Source organism: Trichosurus vulpecula, chromosome 1 (genome assembly GCF_011100635.1).
Source record: "Trichosurus vulpecula isolate mTriVul1 chromosome 1, mTriVul1.pri, whole genome shotgun sequence".
NCBI classification, from domain to species: Eukaryota; Metazoa; Chordata; class Mammalia; order Diprotodontia; family Phalangeridae; genus Trichosurus; species Trichosurus vulpecula.
The window spans coordinates 345011800-345037485 of NC_050573.1; positions in this window are offsets into that span (position 1 = coordinate 345011800).

Genomic DNA, 25686 nt, shown 5'->3' on the forward strand with positions numbered 1-25686 from the left:
TTTGTCACCAAAGAAAGATTCCAAAGTCTGAGACTGAATCTGGGTGCGTTTTTGCTGCCTGGCCATATTCCCAACCAACTAACTTGACCCTTGAGTTTTTCAGCGGGGTATGACTGCTTGTAGACTAAAGAGTTCTATGTTCCACGTTTGGGGGGGATGTGCCAGCTCTGACACACCAGCACTGCTCCTTCCCCAAGAACATCCAACCTGGACTGGGCTTAGATTTTCAGCAGGCTGTGCACTCCTGCTCTGATCCGCCACTTAATTCCTGCCACCAGGTGGGCCTGGGGCCGGAAGCACCAACAGCTGTAGCTGCCCCACCTCCGCTGCTCCCGGAGCTGGTAGCCGAACCTCGAACTCCTTCCACTGCCGCAGCTTTTCCCACTAACCTTCTCCGCTGTCTTTGGTGTTTGTGGGTTGAGAAGTCTGGTAACTGCCGCAGCTCACTGATTCAGGGTGGTAGGGCACATTCTGCCCGGCTCCTGGTCTGGTTGGTCCGCGCTGCTCATGCTGGGCTCTGCTCTGCTCAGCTCCCAGCTCCCAGCTCCCAGCTCCTAGCTCCCAGCTCCTTGTGGGATAGACCTCACCCAGAGACCATCCAGGCTGTCCTGGGCTGGAGCCCTGCTTCCCTCTGCTGTTTTGTGGGTTCTGCAGTTCTAGAATTGGTTCAGAGCCATTTTTTATAGGTTTTTCGAGGGACTCGGCAGGGAGGTCATGCTAGTTCCTGCTTTCCAGCTGCCATCTTGGCTCCGCCCCCTCAAGGAGGCCATTTTCTCTGGATCAAATGAGTATAATGAAAGAAGACCAGAAAAGTAGCAGTTGTTCAAATTAGGAAGTGCTCTGCACATTAAATAGAGGATTTTGTCATTGATCTTGGAGGTGGTAGGAAGACACTGGAGTTTATTGAATAGGGGGTGCGGGATGATGTGGTCAGATCTTTGTTTTTGGAGCATTAATTCGCCATCTGAGTAAAGGATGGACCATATTAGGGAGAGACTTGGGACAGGGAGACTAACCAACAGGCTATTGCAATACTATGGGCATGAGGTGATGAGGACCTGCACCACAAGTGGCAGTGTCAGCAGATAAAAGGGAGCATAAAGCAGAGATGCTACACAGGTAAACTAGATAGACTTGGCAACAGATTGGATATGGAGGGTGAGGAGAGAATGTGGAGTTGAGATGAGGAGGAGCATGGCAGTATTCTCCACATTAATAGTGAAATTAGGAAGAGGGGAGGGTTTTGGCGAAAAGATAATGAGTTCCTTTTTGGACATGTTGAGTTTAAGATGTCTATGGGAAATCCAGTTTGATGTATCTGATACACAATTGGAGATGTGAGTATGGAGGTCAGCAGAAAAGATGAGGCTGGATAAATAGATTAGAGAATCATCAGTGTGTTGTTGTTCAGTTGTTCAGTCATGCCCAGCTCTTTGTGACCCCATGGACCATTCTATGCCGGGCCCTTCTATCCTCTACTATCTTCTGAAGTCTGTCCGAGCTCATATTCATTGCTTCCATGATGCTGTCTTTCCATCTCATTCTCCGCTGCACCCTTTTCCTTCAATCTTTCCCTACATCAGGGTCTTTTCCAATGATTCCTGTCTTCTCATTATGTGGCCAAAATATATAAGCTTTGGCTTCAATATTTGATGTCCCAGTAAATACCTTGAATTAACTTAAGTATTGACTGATTCTTCTCCAGCACCACAGTTCAAAAGCATCAACCCTGCTCCACTAAGCTTTCCTTGTAATCCAATTTTCACAGCTATGCATTACTACTGGAAAAAACCATACCTTTGACTATATGGACCTTTGTCGGCAAAGTGATGTTTCTGCTTTTCAGTATGCTGTCCAGATTAGCAGTAGCTTTCCTGCCAAAGAGCAAGTGTCTGAATTTCATGACTGCAGTCTGCAGCCATCTTTGAGTCCAGGAATCATCAGTATAGAGATGATAATTGAATCCATGGAAGCTGATGAGATGACCAAACAAAATCATGTAGAGAGAAAAGAGAAGAGGACTTAGGAGGAAAGAACATTAAGGCACACCCACCATTGTCCAGCATGACCTGGATGAAGACCCAACAAAAGATTAGTTAGAATACTCAGAGAGATTGAAACTTGCCCAAGGCCACACAGTTGTTTAGAGGTAGAATCAGGACTTGAGTTTAGGTCTTCTGATTTCCACTTCAGTGATTGTTCCATTACATCCATCTGCCAAATATTTTTAGTGTCAAGTACTGTATTTTTCTCATCTTGTGTCTGGCTCTGTGCTAGACTCTTGAGATACAAGTACAAAGAATAAAACAAACCTCCTCATGAAGAACTTACATTCTAATATCAGTCATTACAACCACCTTAGTAAAGAGCTCTATTCTCTTTGCTTTTAATTTTGGTTTTTTATTAACATTAGAAGACTGATCTGTAAGACTAAAGAGAAAATTGCATTGGTAGAGGGAGTTTCCATAACTGGCAGTTGCCTATAGCAGTGAAATCACTGTCCCCATGATTTCATTGGTATCGGGATATTATTGGCATAGAGATAAAAGCTCTACCAACTTTAAGAGCTTAAAGTAAAAATGGGAATATTATCTCCAGTTTAAGCTTCCAATGCATCATAATCAAGGTGGAAGAAAACAAAGGATGACAGGACTTTGATCTCTTTCCTCACAGGTAAATCTCACTTCTCATCTCCCACGAGAATGGGATGGATTTGTAGAGTTTCTTCTGAGAGTTTTACAATGCACTAACTTTTCTGGAAGCACACTCACAGACCTCTCCTTTAATCCAGTCATAGGGTCGTGCAATTTAGAGTTGGAAGGGGCCATAGAGATCATCCAGTCCAATCTCTAAGACTGAGGATGGGTGAAGTAATTTGTCCAAAATCCATACAGTTAGCAAGGACCAGATCCAGGATTAGATGCTTCCTAAAACCCTGTAAAATAGATTCCTTCTTGTCTTGTGCGTAATAGACCTTTAATCAATCTTTGTTTCATTGAATTGATTAAAATGGAATTGCTCCTAATTTTGTATGTAATTCTACTATCTTGGCCTTTAAGAAGCAAAAATATTCTTTTAGCTCACTCACATGTACATACACCCTCTTTATAACTTTCTGATTTTAACTAGAGCTAAGTTTTTTCTTTGTTTGCTATAGGTGCTCACTCAAGCATAGGAACCTTAAAGTGTCCTTTGACCTCACTCCACACCTCTGCATTCCAGAGGCTAAAGAGTGTTTCCAGATTCCTTTCTCACTTGTGTTTCTTTGTCAAAATGTACCTGTGTCCCACTTAGGCAATTAATGGCACGTAAAACTTTGAAGCACCACTGGGAAAAAAGATATGATTTTTATATGTGAAAAAGAAGATGAATCCTAGTAACTTAGCTCAGCCACGACACTGATGCTATTTGGAGTTGTTTCTGTGAATGTATTCTTTTTTTTAACATGGTGAATCATTTGTGCCTATTTTTCAAACGTATTGATTTAAAGCCCTTTGATGGATTTGTTCATTTCAAGACAGGCCCATGGAGAAAAATCACTATATAAATCTTCAAATAAGCAGTAAGTAAGAAATGCCATTTTTAAAGGAAGTCTGAACTTTTACTGGAGTAGAATATCAAGGGCCACATGGGAAAGACCTTGTTTCTTGCAGAAGTTGTTTATGAGTGTCTATGTAACACTTTTTCCCTGTTTTCCTATTGGATTTTTTCTGGTCTTCTTCATGAGGGTAGATACCTGAGGGAAACATTTCTGGGGGGTGAGTGGGTAGGATTGTTCTGCCTTAGAATCAGTTATATTCAGTTCAGTGGTCATTATTAATTCTGGCTCACCCTGCAATTTAAAGCTCATTGGAGCCAGTAAATATAAAACCTTACTTCAACACCTTGACTGTTTTTGTTGGCACTCGATTCTACCTCTAAATTGTGAACATAGTTTTAGTGCTACTGCTCTGGGAGATTTTGTTTCGGATAATAGGACCATAGGTTTGAGATTTGGAAGGGAAGTCATGGATCATTTAATTCAATACTTTCATTTTACAGGTGGGAAAACTGAGGACTGAGAATAAGTGACAATCCAATCCAATCAACATTTTTTAAGTGCCCATTATGTTCCCGGCAGTGTGCTGTGGTTACAATTAATAATTAAAAAAAGATAGTTGTTTACCTCAAGAAGCTTATAATCTGGGGGTGGGGGGGCAGGGGATAGGAAGACAACACACAGAAGGAGGAAGGAAAGTGGGGATTGGAGACACCAGGGAGTTCAATTTGGCTTCAGTTGCTTACCAGCTTGTTGACCCAGGGCCACAGGGCCATTTAACCTCTGTCTGCCTCAGTTTTCTCAATTGTGAAATGAGGGTAATAACAGTATCTACCTCACAGGGTTATTGTGAGGATCTAATTAGATAATATTTGCAAAGCACTTAGGACAATATGTGGCACATAATAGGCACTTAATAAATGCTTGTTTCCTTCCTTAATAAATACTTATTTAATTTAATTATCATTTTTGCTTAAGAGGTGAAATTTAACTGAGTTACAGAGAAGTTAAATCACTTTTGTTATTGTTGTTAAGTTATTTTTAGTTGCGTCCAACTCTTTATGACTCCATGTAGGGTTTTCTTGGTAGATATACTGGAGTGATTGGCCATTTCCTTCTCCAGCTCATTTTACAGATAAGGAAACTGAGGCAAAAAGGGCTAAGTGACTTGCCTAGGGTCACACAGTTTGTAAGTGTCTGAGAGTGAATTTGAATTCAGGAAGATGAGTCTTCCTGACTCCAGGCCCAGCACTCTATCCACTGTGCCACATAGCTGCCCCTGTTAAATCACTAGTTCCTTAGATAATTGAGGATTGAGTTGTTCCTTAAACCAGTGCTCATTCTTCCACACAGATGCCAATATGATTTTCCTAAATCACAATTGCAACTACATCATCCCCTTACTTAATGAATTCCATTATTCCCACTTTCCTCCAGGATAAAATATAAATTCTTCTGTTTGGTAATTAAAGCCCTTTTCAGCCAGAATTGAACCTATAATTCTACGGTTGTTAGATGTTATTTTCTTTCACAAAACCTGTGGTACAGCCAAACTGGTCTTCTCACTGTTCTTCATACATGATATTCCATTTACCATCTTTCTACCTTTTCACTGGCTATTCCCCACGTTTGGGTTGCACCTTCTCCTTGGCTCTGGCTCTCCTTTCCTTCAAAACTCAGCTTAAATGCCACCTTTTATATGGAGCTTTTCCTGGTCCACCCAGATGAAAGTACCCTCCCCACCTCAAATTATCATGTATTTATTTTGAATATATCTTGTATACACACATGTATCCCCCAATAAAACAGAAGCTTCATGAAGGCCAGAAATATTTTATTTTTCTTTGGGTATCATCAGTGCCTAATAAATACTTGTTCTTTCTTGTTTTAAAAATATTATTTTGTGTTGTTCTAAACTTGGCAAACACCAACAAACATGAACATTTCTATATATGAAGAATATAGAGGAAGAGGATTATGAAATCTCAGATCTCTGACATGTAACTATATGTTTGCATATATATAATAAAGTGTTGAATTGTAAATGTATATAATGTATACACTAAAATATGTATCAACACTAAGTGTTGAATTTATATATGTATATATGTGGGTATGTATATGTATATATCTAAAAGAAGGATAATTATATTAATTAATAATGCTAAAAATAACACTTGTACTACCCTACATCTCAAAGTTTTTGTGTGGAAAGGGTTTTGCAAAATGTACAATGCTTTTCACCAGAGCTATTAATTTCTGCTTTGCTATTTACTACGTGCTAATTTCTCCACTCTGCACTTATTTGCTCTGCTTGGTTTTCAAGTAAAAGGAATAAGTTGTTGCTCCTAGCATAAGTTCACCACCACACTACCAACTCAAGCCTTGATTGACCCCACCTCCCTTAGCCTCCTCTCCCCTCTGATTGGAGAGATGGAGAGCTATCAAATTCCTCTCAGTGCCTTTATATATACATACATACATACATACATACATGTATATATACATGTATGTATATGCTCGTGTGTATGTATACATATATGCATCTGTGTATTTATGTATATGAGAATATATACGTATGTGTATATATATATGTTTTTATATATATATATACACATATCAATATTTGATTTTTCAAAGCTAACCTCTTTGTCTTTCTCTCTCTCTGAACTGCCTTCTGTTCTATTCTGTGTATTTTTAGATGCTTCAGTAATACTCCTTCCTTTATTTTTTTTAGGGGACTAGCCATCACTGTTACTTAGCCCTCTTCCAACACTTTCCCCCAAAATAAAATGAACCTGTCCCTTGTAAGAAATAAGCATAATCAAGCAAAACAAATCCACACAAAGTCCATGTCATTCTCATTCTGTACTTCTAATCCAACATCTCACTATCAGAAGATGGTTAACATGCTTCATCATTGGACCTGTGGAGTGGAAGTTGGTCCAATGAATAGGGTTCTTAAAGTCCTTCCAAATTATTTTTCTTTACAATGTCGTATTCATTGTATAAATTGTTTTCCTGGTTCTATTCACTTCACCCTGCATTAGTTTACATGTCTTCTCAATCTGGAGCCATCTTTTTCATCATTTCTTATAGAAAAACAAAATTTCTTTACAGTCATATACTATAATTTACCTAATCATTCCCCAATTGATGGGGATCCTCTTTAGTTTCCAGTTTTTTGCTACAATAAAAAGTCCTGATTTTTTTAGTAATAGTATTTTATTTTTTTTCTAATTACATGTAAAGTTTTCAACATTCATTTTTCATAAAATTTTGAGTTCCAAATTTTTCTCCCTCTCACTTACCCCCCTCCCCCCTCCCCAACAGCAAAAGATCTAAGTTATACATATATATATATGCAATCATGTTAAACATATTTCCACATAGTTGCAAAAGAAGAAACAGAACAAAAGAGGAAAGCCATGAAAAACAAAAACAAAAAACAAAAAAAGTGAAGATAGTATGCTTTGATCTGCATCCAGACTCCATAGTTCTTTCTCTGGATGTGGATAGCATTTTCCATCACGAGTCTTTTGGAATTGCCTTGGATCATTGTATTGCGGAGAAGAGCTAAGTCAGTCATAGTTGATCAATCTACAATGTTGTTATTTCTGTGTATAATATTCTCCTGGTTCTGCTCACTTCACTCAGCATCAGCTCATTTAAGGCTTTCTAGGCTTTTCTGAAATCTTCCTGCTCATCATTTTTTGTAGCATAATAGCATTCCATTATATTCATACACCACAACTTGTTCAGCCATTCCCCAATTGATGTGCATTCCCTCAATTTCCAATTAAAAGGCCTGATATTAATTTTTTGCACATATAGATTCTTTTCCTCTGTATTTGATCTCTTTGGGGCATAGTCCTATTAATGTTATAGCTGGGACAAAATGTATGTACAGTTTAGTATCTTTTTGTGCTTAGTACCAAATGCTCTCCAAAATAGCAGGGCCAATTCACTATTCTACCGATAGTGCATTATTATGCCTGCCCTCCCATATTCCTTCTAATAATTGTAATTTTTTCGTAGTCATCTTTGCTAACCTGACTGATGTGTGACAAAGCCTCAGGGTTGTTTTAATTTGTATTTCTCTTATTTTTTTATGATTTGGAGCATTTTTTCAAAGGGTTGTTGATAGTTTGAATTTCTATCTTTTGTTTCTTTGACTATTTATTGGGGAATAGTTCTTGCATATTTGAATTGGTTTTCAATATAAGTATTTCAATAATATGTATACATGATGTATGTTATATATCCGACTTTTATCAAAGAAAGTTGTTGCAAAAATTTTTTCCCTTTTAGTTGTTTCCCTTCTAATTTTAACTGCATTTTTTTTTTGTGCAAGTGCCTTTCAATTTTGTGTAATCAAAATTTTAAATTTTATGCATCCCTTGTTTGATAAAGACTCCTGCCCTATTCATAGTTGTGAAACCTTATTTCCTTCCCTTTGCGCTTAATCTGTTTATAATATGATCATTTGTATTTGTATCCTGTATCTATTTGGAGCTAATTAGATATTGGCTTAAATCTAATTTTTGCTAGATTGCTTTTTATTTATCCAAAGTTTTGTGAAATAGTAAGTTATTATCCTAGTACCATTAATTAGGGTCTTTGAGTATATTGAATGCTATACTGCCATGTTTATTTGCTTCTGTATATAGTGCACCTAATCTTTTGCTTGGATTGGCTTTTCTATTTCTTAATCAGTATCATTGATTATTAGGATTTGTAGTATAGTTTAAGACTTGGTACTGCTAGGCCCATTTTCTACCTTTTTTTCCTTAGATGTTCCTGCCCTTTTATTTCTCTAGATGATTTTTTTTGTCTCTGACATACAATTCTAGCCAATTGTTCCTGTCTTGCTACATATTTGTGGGTGCTAAATTTTGTGGCCTATAGTAGCATAGTGAACATATTCTGTGGTTTTCTTTTTTTTGTACTTTTTCTGTTTCTTCCTTCTCTGTCTCCTCCTCGTCTTCTTCCTCTTCCTCTTCCTCCTCTCCCTTTTGGCCTTCTCATCCTTCTTCTCTTCCTTTCTCCTTTTCTCCTTCTCCTCCTCCCTATTTTCTTCCTCCTCTGGGAGCTGATAAAGTAATATACCGTACTATTCTTTGTAATTAATCCTCTACCTGTGTGTCCTATACAAATAATGTGACTGGCATGTTCTATGAACAACGGTACCAGAATTTAGTGATTCAATAGTTATTTTCAAAGTAGTCACCTAATGAGGCTACATGTGCTGCCCTTGTTCAACACACTTTTGGAGCTCCAGTTTAGCCAAAAGCTGCATATTCTGGGGTGGGGCACACAAATTTTTGTCTTTTCAGGAAGGGAATAAGCATTTACAAAGTGCCTACTCTGGTCTAGGCATTCGGCTAAGAGTTTTTTTGTCTGTTTGTTTTTTAACAAATGTTATCTCGTTTGATACTCACAACAACCTTGGGATAGTAGGTGTTATTATTACTCACATTTTAGATTTGAGGAAACTAAGCTTAAGTGACTTGCCCAGGGTCACCTAGCAGTGTCTGAGATTGAATTTTCACTCGTGTCTTTGTGACTCTGGGCCCAGTGCTCTACCTACTGCACCATCAGCTGCCTCTGCCTCTTTTGAAGAAAGAAATCCTGTGTATGATTGTCCTGACGAATAGGAGAATCTCTGATGAAGAAAACCTGTGTACACTTAGGCTGATTTTCCATTTAATAAGATATTTAGATGAAGGTAGAGCTTCTAGCAAATTAGAGCTCTAGCATCTAGGCTTCCTTAGATCCCCTGACTCCCTTTTTTGAGTTATTTCAACTCCTCTGGGTGCTTTTTTGTTTTTTAATTTAAAATTCACAAATCAATTTAAGCCATTGAGTATTGTGTGCCCCACATTGGCTGTGCCCTCCCAAAATCAGTCATTTTTATCTAAAAGACAGAAAAGTTATATTCTATTTTTCTAAGGAAAGATAAGTACAAATAGCTTGTTCAGAACACTCTGCCTTGAAAATGGTAATTTTATTGCTATCTTCTCTTTTCCCAATGAAATTGCTACATAGTTTCAAATGCAGAGCAGAAATTCAGATTTTTGGAAAATATTGTTTTAAACAGAAATTCTCATACAATGAGCATTAGGGTGGCATATCAGAGCAAATCACTTAGCTTCTTGGCCTCAGTTGACTCACCTATGAAATGGAGACAACACTTTGACTGACTAAGGCTGGGAAGTGAACTGAATGATCCCATGAGATCATTTCCAGTTCTAAGATCTTGTGATTCCAAGTATAATTAGCACTAAATCACAGACTTTTTTGAACTAGAAGGGCACTTGGATTCAGGACTCTAGAAGACTTTAGGGCTGAGCAGTAGGGAAGCATGAAGGCAGGATATTTTCTCCACAAATGTCACCAGCAGCAGATGCAATAGATGTTGCTGGGTTGGTGTAGGGATACCCACAAAGCTTTGGCCACTGAGGCAGCATTGAAATGGCCAAAAGAGTAGGTGGGGGTTAGAGCCAGGGTCTAAGGTAAAAAGAGAGAAACAGTGTGGCCAGTGGGACAAAAATGACAGAGGATGTGGCATCCATGGAGAGGGAGGTTCAAGGATGAGAGAGAAAGACATCGTGAGTACGAGAGGAGTCTTTTGTCTTGTCCTGGTCTGCCCTTGAGGCCTCTGTTCCATTCATGCTGAATGATGGGTGAGCTTAGTCACTGAAGCATCTTCACTGGGAAGCTATCAGAGGGTAGAATCAGAGATCCCAGAGGAAACATGGCCAGAACAGAAATATTCTCAGATCCCAAATTGCCTCAATTTAATGGACATTAACTCTCTGGGACATAGTGAGTGGAACAGCATTTCCTAACTCTCATGGGGGGGGGGTGTGGCGAGGGGGCGGGGCACAGTTGACAGGAAGTCTAAGCAACTGAACTATTCTCTTGAAATTTCTGAATTTAGAGCATGCCTATAGACTAGCTAAGGGATTACCAGGTCTGGCAGGAGCCACAGATATTCAATCAAGTGATGTCACTTTTAAAAAATATTTAGTTGTATTCCTTTTGCATCTATGAGTCTGAGTAAGGAATTGTATGCAGTAAAGCCATCCTTATGTGATCAATTCCATTATGTTAGGCAGATGTGATTGGATAGAAACAGGTCAAAGAGAAGGTGGCAGACATTTCCCAGTGGGTTGGGCTCAGGTGAGATTCTATTTGAATAATTCCATGTTGGCCACCACCTAGTCTAATGAGATAAGTTCTGCTACTGCCAATGGGCAAAGCCACGTGATAGACGTTTCCAGCTCTCTGAGAACAATAGAGAGCTTGGCATCTCTGGCGCCCTCCCTTTGGTGTTAGGTGGAGTACAAAACTCCTGGGACGAATGTGGGATTCCCAAAGCCTCATCTTTATTGTTGAACAGTATCATGCAAGTCAGTCCATAAGCATTTATGTGTGTGCCAGGCACCATGCAAAGTGCTGAGGATACAAAGAAAGGCAAAAGACAGTTCTGGCCCTCAAAGAATAATTGAATGGTGGGAGAAAACATGAAAACAAACATGCAAAGACAAACTACGTATAGCATAAATAAGAAATAATCTAAAAAAGGAAGACACTAGAATTAAGAGAAATAGGGAAGGGCTTCCTTTAGAAGACTTCAATTTTGGTTGGTTGGTTGTTGTCTTTTGTTCCTGAAGAGGACCAAAATAACATCACTATCTAGAGTCAAGTTACAATGTGTTGGACTGTGGCTGATAAGATCAGTACAAACTCAGAATGCTCTACCACAGGTCAGGCACAAATAGTCCATGCAAACATTTGGGGTGGATTCTCTAAATTTTTGCATCTCACATTTTTTTGAGCTACTTCAATTCTGCTTTGCTCATAGAGCATAGCACCTTCACTGATGCTGGGTGGTCCTGTGCCAATGTCTCCCATGTCACACAATCAAATCAATTTTATAGAGAACTCACACAGGGCAAGCACTCACTCGGTGGTCAGAAGAAGTGATTCAAGGACACTCTCAAGGTCTCTATTAAGAACTTTGGAATTGATTGTGTGAGGTGGGAAACACTGGCACAGGACCACTCAATTTTAACTGGGATTTGAAGGAACCCAGGGAAGCCAAGAGGTAGAGATAAAGAGGGAGAGAATTTCCAGAATGGGGGAAAGCCAGAGTAAATTTCCTGAGCCAAGAAATGGAGTGCTTTGTTTGGGGATCTGCAAGGAGGCCAGGGTCACTGGATCAAAGGGTGTATTTGGTAGAGAGAGGATGTAAGGTATAAGAAACCTAGAAAAGTTGAGGGGAGGCTAGGTTACAAAAGGCTTTGAGTGTCAAAGACAGGATTGTTTTTGTTTGATTCTTGATATGATAAGGAGCCATTAGAGTTTACTTAATAAGCAGGGGGTGGTTCATGGTTAGAATGGCACATTATAAAAATAACTTTGATGATTTAATGGAGAATGGACTAGAGTGGGGAGAGATTTGTGGCATATAGACCAACCAGCAGTCTATAACAATAGTATAGGTATAAGGAGACGAAAGCCTGCACTAGAATAGCAGCAGTATCAGAGGAGAGAACAGGACATATTGGAGAGAAAGTGGTTAGTGTAGATGGCCTGGGAGAGAACTGAGGGGTAGAGTGATTGGAGATCATCATATGGATAAAGAGTATGGTATGGGAAGGCAGAGAGAGAGGTAAAAAGCCAATGGATTGTGATCAGATGAGGTAACTTCAGAGTTGTTGAACATGGAGGTGGTGCATTTGTGAGTGATGGCAAGATCAAGGATATGATTGTCTTTGTGGTGGCTGAAAAGGAGTGGAGGGGTAGATAATGGGAAGTAAGTAGGTTGAGGAACTGACATGTTAGAGTGAAGAGTGAGTGTCAACATTGAATTCCTCTAATACAAGAGAAGGAGTTAGGGAGGAAAGATGGTGAGCCATGTATTGTAGAGGGCCAGCTCTGAGAAAGTCCATGCCAGGTTTTTACTGAAGCCTGTTCTTGCCCCTGGGCTGATAACTCAGGATGTGGGCTCTCCAAAACCCCTTGACACACATATGCTAACACCTGTGGGCTGTTAACGTGATATTGTTATGACAAAAAGGCAACAAAGCATGAGGAAGTCATGCAATGTACCAAATGTTTCACATGAGAACTTATCTGCTTGCCTAAGAAGTATATAAGCCCTTTCCCTCAGATCAATAAACAGAGTTGTGCTATACTCTTCCTCCTGGCCCGTGTCTTCTTTTTACTCTCCATGTATTCCACTATCTCCAGCCATTCTGTGTACCGAACTCATTGAAGAAAAAAAGGGTGTAGCTACTAGGATTTTGACTGGATGGAAGATTTGTACTGTATGGACCTCAAAGAAGGAGAGGTTACTGAGTGATGGTGGTAAGGGGAGAAACCAAAACTGGCAATAAAGAGCAAGGAATATTCCAACTTCTCCACCTTGACTAGTAAGCCAAAGGGAGCAAGTGAAAGCACTGGGAGCACTGGAAAAGGTAGCCAGGGAGACTATATCATCAATGGCGTGGCAGGTCTCTATAATCAGGAGATGGAAGGAGTGGGAAAGGAAAAGATCAAAGATGAAAGTGAGTTTGTTGCCTATGGAGCAGGCATTCCAGAGGTCGCAGTGAAAGGAATGGGTAGTGTTCAGTTAGTACTTTGGAGTAAGTGGGTTCAGGAGGATGAGAACAAGGAATCAGGCAGTAGGGGATAGGAAATGGGATTTGGATGATGACCTACAGGAGTTCAGAATCACTGGGATGTGTAGGATATGGCCAATTGCGAGTATTTTACTCATTAAGTTGTGTTGGTAAGCAAAATGGGCCCTTAGCATTTAACTTCTTAGCACTTCTCTTCTTTGGAGCTCTTACCCACAGCAGTTGGTGGCGCGCATGACTCTGGGCCAGCCCTTGTTCTGAGCTCCTGGGCTGAACCTAGATATTGGTAACTGTGAATTGTATTGGGTCTGTCTGTTGATGTTTGTACTTTGATATGTTTTAGTCTCCTGTGTAATTGGATCACAATGTATAATGGGTCAATGTATGTTCTAGGATACATGGCTGATTAGATTATGTATCCAACAACAAGGGGTGGAGTGTGTTGGTAAGCAAAATGGGCTCTTAGCACTTAGTTCAACAAGTGCCCTTGAGAAGTTTGGTTTGTTTCCTTTGAGTAATTCAGTGTATTTCATTGAGCCTTACTAGGTGCTAAGCCCCAGGCCCAAACCCCTATTAGGTAAAACCTATGTGGGTGTGGATTGGTAACTAAGGTGGGGCCCAAGGCGGGGCTAACTCAGGGAAGGGCCTAGTTTACAAATGAGTTTGAGTGATAGGTTTGGGACATCAGAGGCTCTTAGACCACGTGGGTTTAAGTCGCCTCTTTGAGATGATTTTAGGTCACGTGGGTGAGTCGCATGTGTGACTCACCCCTGACGCTGAAAAAGATATAAAACCAGGGGTTGACCTCTTCCTTGGAGCTCTTACCCACAGCAGTGGTGGTGCTTGTGACTCTGGGCCAGCCCTTGTTCCGAGCTCCTGGGCTGAACCTAGATGTTGGTAACTATGAATCTGTATTTGGTCTGTCTGTTGATGTTTGTAATTTGTTTGTAATTTGCTCTGAAGTTCAGGGTGCTGGATTTTTCCCTTGAACTAAGTGAATGATATTTGTTTGCTGAATTAAAGTAAGTTTGTCAACCCCTTTAACCTTGCTTTCCTTATTAAAGCAGATCAAGAGAACCTGTGCTTTGCAGCGTGCTGGCAGCTTTCTGGGTGCTGGCTGTTGGTGGATCTTACACCCCCACAGCAGCTGCTAGCTGGATTGTTGAAACATAAGTGAGAAGTGCCTTTCCTCTTCCCAGTAGACTATAAATTAAGGTAGGAAAAACAGGCAGCACAAGATTGAAGACATTGCTGTAAGACAAACAATTAGGTATAAGGCCCTCTTTCTCTTATCTTCTTCCCTCCAAAGATGGGAGATAAGACAGGAGGGGTTGTAGCAAGATATGGAAGTCACACCAGCACCACCTTTCCTATCCTCTTCCTTCAGGAGACTGGAGATCAGTCGGGAGACTGCTTAGCAGGAGATGGAAGTTTTGCTTACCAGGTGGAGGGTGGAAGAGGTGTGCCCATAATGCTTTTCCTCTTCCTCTTTCCTCTCTTGGCTGCCTATTAGCATTTCTTGATGTTAAAGATATGAGGAAAATTTTCCTCATAGGAAGGCTACATAAAAGAAGACATGTTGGATTCATCCTTGGAGAGTTTAAGAATAATATAGAATCACCTTAAACAGTTTAAATTGCAATGGTGTCTAAAGGTGCAGAGGTAATGAACTTGACCTTGTGAGTACTTGTCTGCTTTTTTTTAGCTGTCCATGGTACTTAAACTAGCAGGTTTTATTCCATAAAAGATCCATAGGTCTTGCTACTACTTTGGGTGGACAAGATGCTCTATGGTACCTTTCTGATTTTAGTAGAATCATTAAGCAAGTGATCTGCTTTTCACATTGGTGAAGGAGTTAAAATGCAGTCACAGAGACTGTGTTTTCATGGCCTTTGGTAAGATGATTTGAAACCATGAGAAGGTACACTGAGTTGTAATGATTCTGTTAGGTAAAGGAAAACAAGGCTATGCAAGCATTTAAATGGTCAGATTTAAAACTTAATGAAGTATTCAGAAGCCAATAGAGTGAATACAATGAGACATCAATGTGGCTTTTGGCAATTTGATTAAGAAAGAAATGAGGCAAGAGTTCCATTTGTGTAGTGAGGGGAGAGAAGGCAAAATGCCTGTAAATAATGCATATCCTTTTGCAATTGTCCATTCCTTGAATTACTGATCAAAGGATATCATTAATCCCAATTCCTTTATATTAAGTATCTATCTTGTACAGATAGATAGTCCTCGTGGATTTGACTTTATCTGGATTCTATCTATCTTATAATATAGTATTCTAGCAATGCTTTTGTAGTCTATTTTAGAGAGAGCCCTGTTCTGAGCCCTAGAGGAATTACAAAAGTTTGGCTAAATACGACCCTTGTCTTCTTGGAGCATCCAGTTTTAGAGGTGGCTATATCCCATCCACAAATAACTATAAGATAATGTAAGAAGGGATGCCCTGTGAGACTTCAGCAATAGGTCTGGAGGGGTGAAAAACCAGAAATGGAAGTGGAAAGGGGGAAGGCCTTGATATGTAAAATAGACATTCCCCATCCTAGAAGGGGTTGGAAGCCTGAATGGTTCATTTCATTTATGAAAATCTGAGTGAGACCACAAACTTGCTTCTAGGGAACATTCATAATTTTTTACCTAGCCACTCTAGGTTGTTGTTGTTTGTCCTTTGTTTTTGAAAAGGACCAATGACATCTTGGGAGTGATGTCTTGACTTGCTTGTGCATTGGATTTAAGTGAGGCAGAGTTGTGAAAAGTTGTCTGCCTCAATCTCTCTTCCAGAGTCATTGAATTCCAGTGGCAAGACAAAAATCAAGACACCTGGTAATGTCCCGGGATGCAGGGGATGACCTTAGCATCTTCCATATCTGATCAAACTCTAAGCCTTCACAGCACCTGCTTTAGCCATCTTCATGGTGTAAGGAATGATTGAACTTTTGTTTCCACAGAAATCGTGTGATACATGATTTGTGAAACCTAAGGAGTCACACTTGACAGAAAGTCTTTCATTTATTAGTTACTTGCAGCTAATGCAGGAAATAAACTGATTGTAGAGAGAATGGTTGGCAAGGTTGGGAACAGACATTCCCTTTTTGTTCTCTGAAAATGCCTTTTGCCTGTGTGAGCAACTGCAAGGCCAGTTAAAGATGAGACTCATTAAGCCAAAACACTGTCTTGAATAATAGGACTTTTCTTATGTTAATGTAGGGGAAATGGATATCCTGGGTTGTATTTTCAATTTACACTTTTGTCAACTCTCTTATCAATTGAGAAAATTCCTTTCTCATGCAATGGTTAAACACATATGGAGATTGTAAATCTGAGTGATGCAAACATCCTGAGTTGGGATTGTTCTAAAAAGTATTTAGAGCTTGAAATGTGGGGAATGGGAATTGTAAACAGAGGCAGAGACCCATATTGGGGGGTGGGGGTGGGGTGGGTTTAGGCATTTTTTGGATAGGCTGTAAACTCCACAGTACCCAGCCAACAGGGAACAGGGGAGGGAATCAGGGATAGGGATAAAAGCTGTGTATTTGTCTTAAACAGGTGTGCCTACTTATGGGTCACCTGTTCTAAGAACTTAAATAAAAGTGAAGTTATTCCTGAATTCACTAATGTCCACATGAAGTTCTTGGTAAGTCACTTGTTTCTTACAAAGTCCATAGGAACAAATTGTTCTCATCTGCCCATTCCCCAGGGGAAAGTCTTCATGTGCTTGGGAGAGACATCCTCTTAACTCACTGACAGGTTTGAGGCCTGTTGGTTACCTTAACCTGGTTTAGGCCATCTGCTGAGATGGTTTTACCTGGGGTGTGGCTACTGTGCCCGCTACAGCTTTTTGGAGCCACAGGTGAAAGTTAGGTGCTGATCCTCCCTGAACACCCCATACACTCTATACAGCCAATCCAGGTATGAGATTCTGAAAGGAGTATGGGAAGTAGAATCACCTGAATTGAGTCCAATTACACTCCGGGCACCCCCGCCCCCGCCCTGCCCACTGCAGGACAAGTACTTTGCTGAGGGAAGGAGCTCCTGAGCCAAGAAGGACTGTTGAAATTAAAGAGATTTTTATCTTTCCTATATCTTCCCTGGAGTTGGAAGACAACCTCATAGTTGAGGCTGTGAGGCAGTCAAAGGGAAAGGTTGTCAGTGGAAAAGAGTGATGTAACACTTCAGCTGAAGACAGTGGGAAAACATGGCAGCTCCTTGTTAAAGAGCAAACCTAAGGAGTCCAATGGTTTGACTCCTTCAAGAGAGATGCTGAGCAATCTATGCAGTCTAGCCTGGCAGCATCCCAGTGGCAAAGGGGCCTTTCTGGCAGCATCTGCCCAGTGGAAGAGCAGACTGTTCATCCCCACCCAGCAGCCAATGCTCACTGGGAGAGTAGCCTGCCTGGCCCAATTTAGCAATAGGCAAGCCTCGTGAAAAGCCAGAGATTCAGCCAAGCTACTGGTGTGACCCAGTCCAGCAATAGACTGGCCCATCCAGTTGACATACTGTTCCTCATAAGGAGAAAGCCCCAGCTGAGCAGCACATCCAGAGTCGATGCCAAAGCCCTCTGAAGACCAGCCCAGTTGAGCAGTTAAGTGACCATCCATCACTGAAACCATGTCCCATCATTAACTTCCTGAGGATCCCCTAGAGAAAGAAAGGATACCAAGGCTTTGTGAGTTCTTAGTTGTTTGTTGTTGTTCAGTTATGTCTAACTCTTTGTGACCCCATTTGGAGCTTTCTTACAAAGATACTGGAGTGGTTTGCCATTTCTTTCTCCAGCTCATTTTTACAGATGAGGAAACTGAGGCAAACAAGGTTAAGTGACTTGCCTGAGGTCACACAGCTAGTAAATGTCTGAGGTCACATTTGAACTCAGGTCTTCCTAACTTCAGGCCCAGAGCTCTAGTCTCTTTGCCACCTAGTTGCCCCTAGAAGTTATGATGGTTTCTATTTTTTATATCCCTCTCTTTTTGTGTATATGAGGATACGGCTTTGCTTTTTTGGAGTTTTGTAACTTCTAGTGCTATCCTTCTCCAAGAAATGTACATGAATCAAGATTTCCTGCCAAAGATTTTACATGTAGAATCCCAAGGATTGGGATCCTAAATATTTAGAGTCCCTGCCCAGCTCTTCCCCCACCTTACTTCCCCATTCCCCTAGCCCCAAGAGGTTGATGGAGGTGGGAGGAGAGATTGGCTTTTAGGCACCATAAGTATTTTTATGAGGCATTTAATTCCTCACTTGAGAAAACAAACTATGTTAATTCTCCTGGCACTTTCCAAAGAAGTATTAATTTTCCTCTGCCTTTTGTTTTCACCCCCAAAGCCAACTGAGAAAGTCTCTGATCTCTAACTCTCTTCCCAATAATAACTTACAGATAAAATGTCTAACTAGGCCCAAATGTCTCCATGGCACCTGGTATCTTAGATAAAACCCCTCTATATCTCCTGTTTGCTAACCTTGAGTAAATCTAGGAACATTCCACTCTCCTCCTCTCATCCCTCCAGGCAAGACTCTAACTGCTACAATGTTTTACAATGTCTGGTCTCTGAAGTTCCATATTCCTTCTTATTAAGTAGATAAGAATATGATTTTGCTTCTTAGCGTTTTGTAGCTATAGTACTACTTGTCCCTTGTTTTTCCTTTTAAAAACAGCCAAGAAGGTCTCTGTATTTTTGCCCAATTAATAGTTTCATAGAGAGTGTCCATCTGACAGTCCTACAGCACCTGCAATCATCACTGCTATGTTTCTATCATTACTCAATCTTGGGAGAATCAGGGAATATTCCACTTTCATACTCTTATATTAATTATTACATTCAAAAATCCCACAGTGTCAGTCTGGGAGTAGATAATACCTTGGGATCCACCAATCACCATCTTGGATCTCTCTCAAAAAGGAGGGGCCATTCTTTAATTATACATCCGACATTATACTTTTTCTATGCAAAAAGGGAAAGCTGGGAAGCCATTTTTCAGAGCTACTACACCTTCGTTTTAATCTGGAAGCAGATTTGGAGGCCTGAAGCATCCCATTTCGGTCTCCAAATGGCTATAAATAGTAACCTCTAATCTCCTTTGGACATATAAAGTTCTTATTTGGGTTTTTTCTTCCCTTTCCCAGTGTGAACACTTTGATTAACACTCCGTCTCCCATTTGAAAAGACATTTGATGCCAAATAGGATCCAGGGGTGAGGAACCTGTGGCCTCGAGGCCACATGTGGCCCTCTAGGTCCTCAAGTGCAGCCCTTTGACTGAATCCAAACCAAAGGGCTTCCCTTGAAGACCTAGAGGGCCACATGTGGCCTTGAGGCTACAGATTCCCCACCCAGGTTATAGGCAAAGGACCTATAGTTTCATTGATATAAGAATTTAGCATTATATCATATGATTTATTGTGATCTGTGATTTCATTGACAAGATCTTAAGCTTATCACAGCACAGCACCTGACATATGGTAGGTACTTAATAAATGCTTATGATTGATATAGAGCTTTTGGTTCTCAAAGTATGGTCTGGCAGCTGGTGATCCCCAAAATCTTCATAATAATATGGCTTCCCTTGCTGGGAATGGGATCTGAATCCCCAAAAGGAAAAGACCATGTCTTTGAGAGCTGGATAATCAAAAGGAAAAGCCCCTGGACTTTTCCATGTGGCCCAGGTTCCTGGAGTTTGACTGGAGCAATTGGCCCTTCACAGTTAACTGCCTTTTCCTTGTCTGCACCTGGCCCCACCCTAGACTGCCACTCCCTTAATTCCATCTAGACCCCTTCTGGGTTCCCACAGTCTTCTGTGTAAAAGATTCATCTTGCCTCCATTAAAGTGCTCAGATTCCTTAAGAGTCTGACCAATATGGCAGATTTTTAGAATCATTCTCACCCTCTATGGGTGTTCTAATAAACCTTGTCTTTGGCTGAAAGAAGGCTTGGGTCAAATTCATTTGGGCAGGACCTGTGTGTTGCTGTTTCAGGGTCCCAGCACCCCTAAACCTCACCACCTTGGCTTCTTTTAAGTTCCAAGGAAAAATCCCATCATCTACAGAAAGTCTTTGCCACACCTCTTAATTCTAATGTCTTCTCCCTCTTAATTGTTTCCTATTTATCATGCATATAGCCTGTTTGTTTGTTTGTTGTCTCTTGCATTAGATTGTGAGCTTATTGAGGACAGACCTTCTTTTGCTTCTTTTTGTATCTCCAGCACTTAGCACAGTGCTTGGTATATAGTGGGTGCTTAATACATGTTTACTGACTGTGACTAATGTGAAGATATTTAATTTTTAATATGAATAGATATCACCCACATAAACAAAAGCTCCTTGCGATAGGGGTATAGGTTATTGATACTGATGGGATATAGACTCTGGGAACCCCCTTGAGCTCTTCCTGAATTCTTTCCATTTGATCTGGCTTTTCATGTCCAAATCTTGTTGTCTAGCTATCTCCATTGTCTGGATTGCCTTCCTGCAGGTTCCCACCCTTGAGCCTATCAAAATATCTATACCCAAGTCTGTTACCCTAGTCCTCTATTGCCTTCAGCTATTTCCTATTCTGGAGTCTGACCTTACCCCAATCCTCCCTAAACCCTCCTCCCATTATCCCAGACTATTCTACCACCCTAGATCCCTCCCACAACTTTTCTGTATATAGGATACATCTTGCCTCCATGAAGGTGCTCAGATTCAGTCTAGCTCAGAAGACTGAATCTGGCCTGCTTGTCAAAATGAGTGTCACAAATGGGGAGATTTCTTAAGAGTCTACCCAATACAGCAAATCTTTAATAAACTGTTTTTCTTTGGCTGTAAGAAGGCTTGAGTCGAATTCATTCAAGCAGGACTTAGTGTGTCAATATTTTGGGATCCCGAGTACTCAAGACCTCAACACTTGGTGTCCTCAATGAGCTTTAAGAATCTAAAAGGGTCTGGAGACCAAGAAGTTTGAGAACCACTGACATAGGGAACTCCCTAGAGGAGGAAAGTCCTCTTTTTTGCAGCTTATAGTCTTAGTGACCTGCCTGGATCCCTGAGAGGTTATGACTTGCCCAGAGTCACCCAGCCAGTATGCGCCAGAGGCAGGACCACTCAGATCTTCCCAGTTCCAAGGCTGGCTCTTGATTCACTATTGCCAAGCTACCTCTCTCTGCCAAGTGAAATAACTGAAATGTAGGAAAAAGCATCATCACTTCCTCATTTTCCGAATCCTTAAATCCAGGAAAACCTTCATTCTACTTGTTTTAGTGAGGGAATCTAGTTATCCAGGCCAACCCCCTTATTTTACAGACAGGAAAACTGAGGCCTAGAGAAGTGGACCTGAGGACCTCAGGGTCCTCAGATTCAGGTGCTGAAACTCCAGGTTCAGAATGCTCATCATCGCTTCATGCTACCTTTCTGATTGCATACTGAATCATAAGATTTTTGAGCTGGAAGACTCCTTAGAGAGAATTCAGGCCACTGATGGATTTACATGCAGAGTACCTTCGTGAACAATCATTTGAGGAAAAAAAAATCATTTTAGCAAGAGCACCCTAAACCTGGTCAGTTTATTCCCCTAAGTAATGGGACTGTGATTTACTTCTGAACAGGAGAGGGCAGTGCCAGGGAATTATTATTTTAACAACCATTTATTACCTACTCTGTGCAAAGCTCTGTTCTAGGACTGAGAGTGGCCAAAACAAAAAAACAAACCAAAAGATCTGACTCCTACCTTCTGGGGTAGTAGAATCAGTTGACAATTATTATTAGGCTGCTACTATACACCAGACACTGTGATAGATACTGGGAATGCAAAAGTAAGGCAGTCCCTGCCCTATTATACATTTCTATACCATTTTACTGTTGACAAAGCAGTTTTCCTCATAATGATCTTGTGAAAGAACTGGAAATTGCAGAGATACCCATCAGTTGGTAAATGGCTGAACAAGTTTGTGGAATGTGATTGTGATGGAATACTACTGTGCTGTATGAAATGGTGAGCTCAATGATCTTAGAAAAACATGGAAAGATTGCACGAAATAATGAAGAGTGAAATGAGCAGAACCAAGAGAACACTTTATATGGTAACAATGGTATTGTTTTAAGACCTACTTTGAACAAATAGGTTATTTTGACTATGATAAATACCCACAATAACTTGAAAGGACACACGAAGAAAGACACCATCTGCATCCAGAGAAAGAACCGATAAATTGAAGTATGTATAGAACAATTTTACATATATATATATATATATATATATATATATATACATATATACTGATTTGTGTCTAATGGTAGTGGTTGGGGGGGGTTGTATGACAATTTTGTTGTATATTTGAAAGGAATAGTAAGTTGTGTGTAGTAGATTTGCAGTTTCATGTATGATCATCTTTTTTATTGTGCTATGTTATGGAAATGTTAATTTTATTCTGTAGATTAAAAATAAAATTAAAAAATAATGACTTTGCGAGACCAGCAATATAAGTATCATTATGGACATCTTAGAGTTGAGGAAACTGATACTTGAGTGTTTATATGATTTATAAATGAATTAAAAAAGAATGAATCAAAAGGCATTTATTAAATATTTGCTGTTTCTAGCCACTGTGTTAAGCCTAAGCACGAGGGATGGAAATACAAAAGACACACAGGAGGACCTTATAATTCCAATAGAGGGAGAAAACATTTTGAGGACTGGGGAAAGGTGTTTTAGCTTGAGAAGTCACTGGGATGGTGTGGGGAGTCCTGGGGCAGTTGACTGATGTGACCTTTCCAAAAGTCATGGTTCTTTTGATTTGTATTCCCAGAGCAGGGTGGATAGTGAGGAGAGGGGAGAAAGGGCCGGGAAATGACCAGGATGAAGCATAATTGGTATTGGGGATAGGTAGTTAGAGAGGGCTCTCACCAATCACATTCAGGGGAGGAGGTGTGTGGTCTTGTGATAGGTGGGCAAAGGAGGCAGTGAACTGTAGAGTAAGAAGGCCAGGTTCTTGTCCGAGCTCTGAGACTAACAAATTGTATGAACGTGGACTGTATCATCTCATTTGACCTGGTCTCCATTGACTTACTTAATTTGAGGCTGTCAAGCTCCTTCCAGCTTCAACCAGCTCTGGTTCCCTGGTCTAATTAAACACTAAACACTTGTGTGCTGGGTGTTGTGGGAAACAATGGGCAGTATAAGATGAGACTTATGGGTCTCATGGAAAATATAGTCTATTTGGAGAGAAAGGACATAAGGATGTAATGACCAACATAACATTAAAAGGTTTAAATAATAATTTTCCTCCCCTACCCCCTTTCTATTTTTTAATCATTGTTACAAGAGGTAAAATGGCAGAGAAGGAAAAGAAATGGCCTGGTATAAGGCCAATCAGTAAGTGAAAGATCTTCCCACCCATTGAATGGGCCTCAGGTGGTGCCAACAAAGGGAGGCCTGATTAGAGGCAGGCCCATACCCTTACACTAACTAGGTGTGAGGCCCCAGGCCCATAAGCTTCTGCTAGTTAAGCTGATGTGGGCATGAATGAAGCCCTCAGGGCCCTAAGGGGAGGTGCTAAGACCAGAGCCAATGGTATGTGCACTGAGTTCTAGTCAATCAGATGCCGGCTAGGACTGTATAAAAAGAGAGCCCAGAACTGAGAGGGACAGGATTCAAAGCAGACATCAAGAAGACATTGAGGCAGAGAGAGCTACAGGAATCAGAATTCAGTCCAAGGAGAAGGAGCAGGAACTCAGAGTCTACAGAGATGCAGAAGAGAGTGCTGAGAGGAGGGTTAGGATTCATGAGTGATTGCTTACAGGGAGGCCCTAGCAGGGAGGAAGGTTACAGGATGACTTGGCTCTTTGCTATAACATTGTGTTACAATTTCCTTGTTGCTAGGTTGAGTTGCGTTTACTGGCTTTGGAATATTATTGCTACTATATGGAATTGCAATTACAGGTCCTGGGACTGGATTGCGTCTAAATAAATGTTGTACTTTCTCTGCCTTCTACCTAGAGAATTTCTTATACTTCTTGATTCCGAACCATTCAGGCATGTTCATGGTCATCCTCGAGGTCGTGAATCTTGCCTTACTGGTATACCTGGAAGCTGGGAAGACCTGGATTCAAATCCTACCTTTGACACATACCAGTTATGGAAGCCAAGGAAGTCACTTAACCTGCCATGGTCCTAGACAACTCTAAGACTAGAAGGTGCTGATCTGCATTGGTAGAAAGAATTACCCCATCAAGTAATTTTCTATATTAAGAAAATTACAAATCCAGTCCTCATCTGTAACCCCAACTGACTCACTACTAGGGATTACTGGCTATTAGAGAGAGGGAGATACATTCAACAGTGAAGATTTTTTTTCCTTTTATATTAAAAAAACAGCTCTACATAACAGTAAAAGAGAAGCCAATGGAAAGCACATGGTTCATTTCCAAGTGAAAGTCAATGACAGGCCCTCTTCTAGAGGTTTTTGAAGTATCTCTGTATGTGTTTTTAAAAGTTGTATTGATGGGTTTTTTTTGTCGACATTACAAACATTTACAAATCACCCCCTATTCCTTGAGAAAGTTCTTGTAACAAAGTAAAACAATTAAACAAAACTAACAATGCATTGATCTTACCTGAAAGCACATGAAGCATTCTATATCTGTAGCAGAGGGAAGGAACAAGCATTTATTAGCACCTTATGTGTCAAGTATTTTGTTAACCACTTTGCAAATATGATCTCATTTGATCTTCATGACAACCCTGAGGGTAGGTAATGTTAGCCTCATTTTACAATTAAGGAAACTGAGGCAAATGGAGGTTAAATAACTTGCCCAAAGTCACACAGATTGTGAATGTCTCAGCCTGGTTTTGAACTCATGTCTTCCTGACTCCAGACCCAGTGCTCTACACACTGCACCACTTAGCTGCCTCTAAATCTGTGCTTGCTGCATAGTAGGAGCTTAATAAGTGTTTATCAATTGTGGTTAATAACTAGGATATTATTTCTATTATGGTAAATATGAACAAACGTAACCCACAAAACCAAAAGTTCTATTTTTCATTGTTTTTGACCAAGAATTAAAAGAAATTTGTTTTCTCTTCTTTCCCACATCATTAAAAAAGAGGGAGAGAAAAATTCCTTGCCACAAATATGCATAGTCAAGCAAAACAAATTTTCTCATTGGCTATATATGTGTATATAGGGATATATATATATATATATATATATATATATATATATAACACATGTATGTATGTGTGTATATGTGCACACACATATATATGTATGTACACACGTCTAATTCTACATTCTGTCGAGATGAACAGTAATTTTCATCATTGATACTTTGAAATCATGGACAAACATTGTAGTGATCATAACCTTACAGTTTTCAAAGTTGTTTATTTTCTTAGAGTATAAATTAGTTTCCTGGTTCTCCTCATTTCATTCTTCATCAGTTCATAAAAGTTTATTGTTCATTTTTAATATTCGTGTTATAGTATAAATTGTTCTTTTGGTTCTGCTCACTTTATTCTGTACCA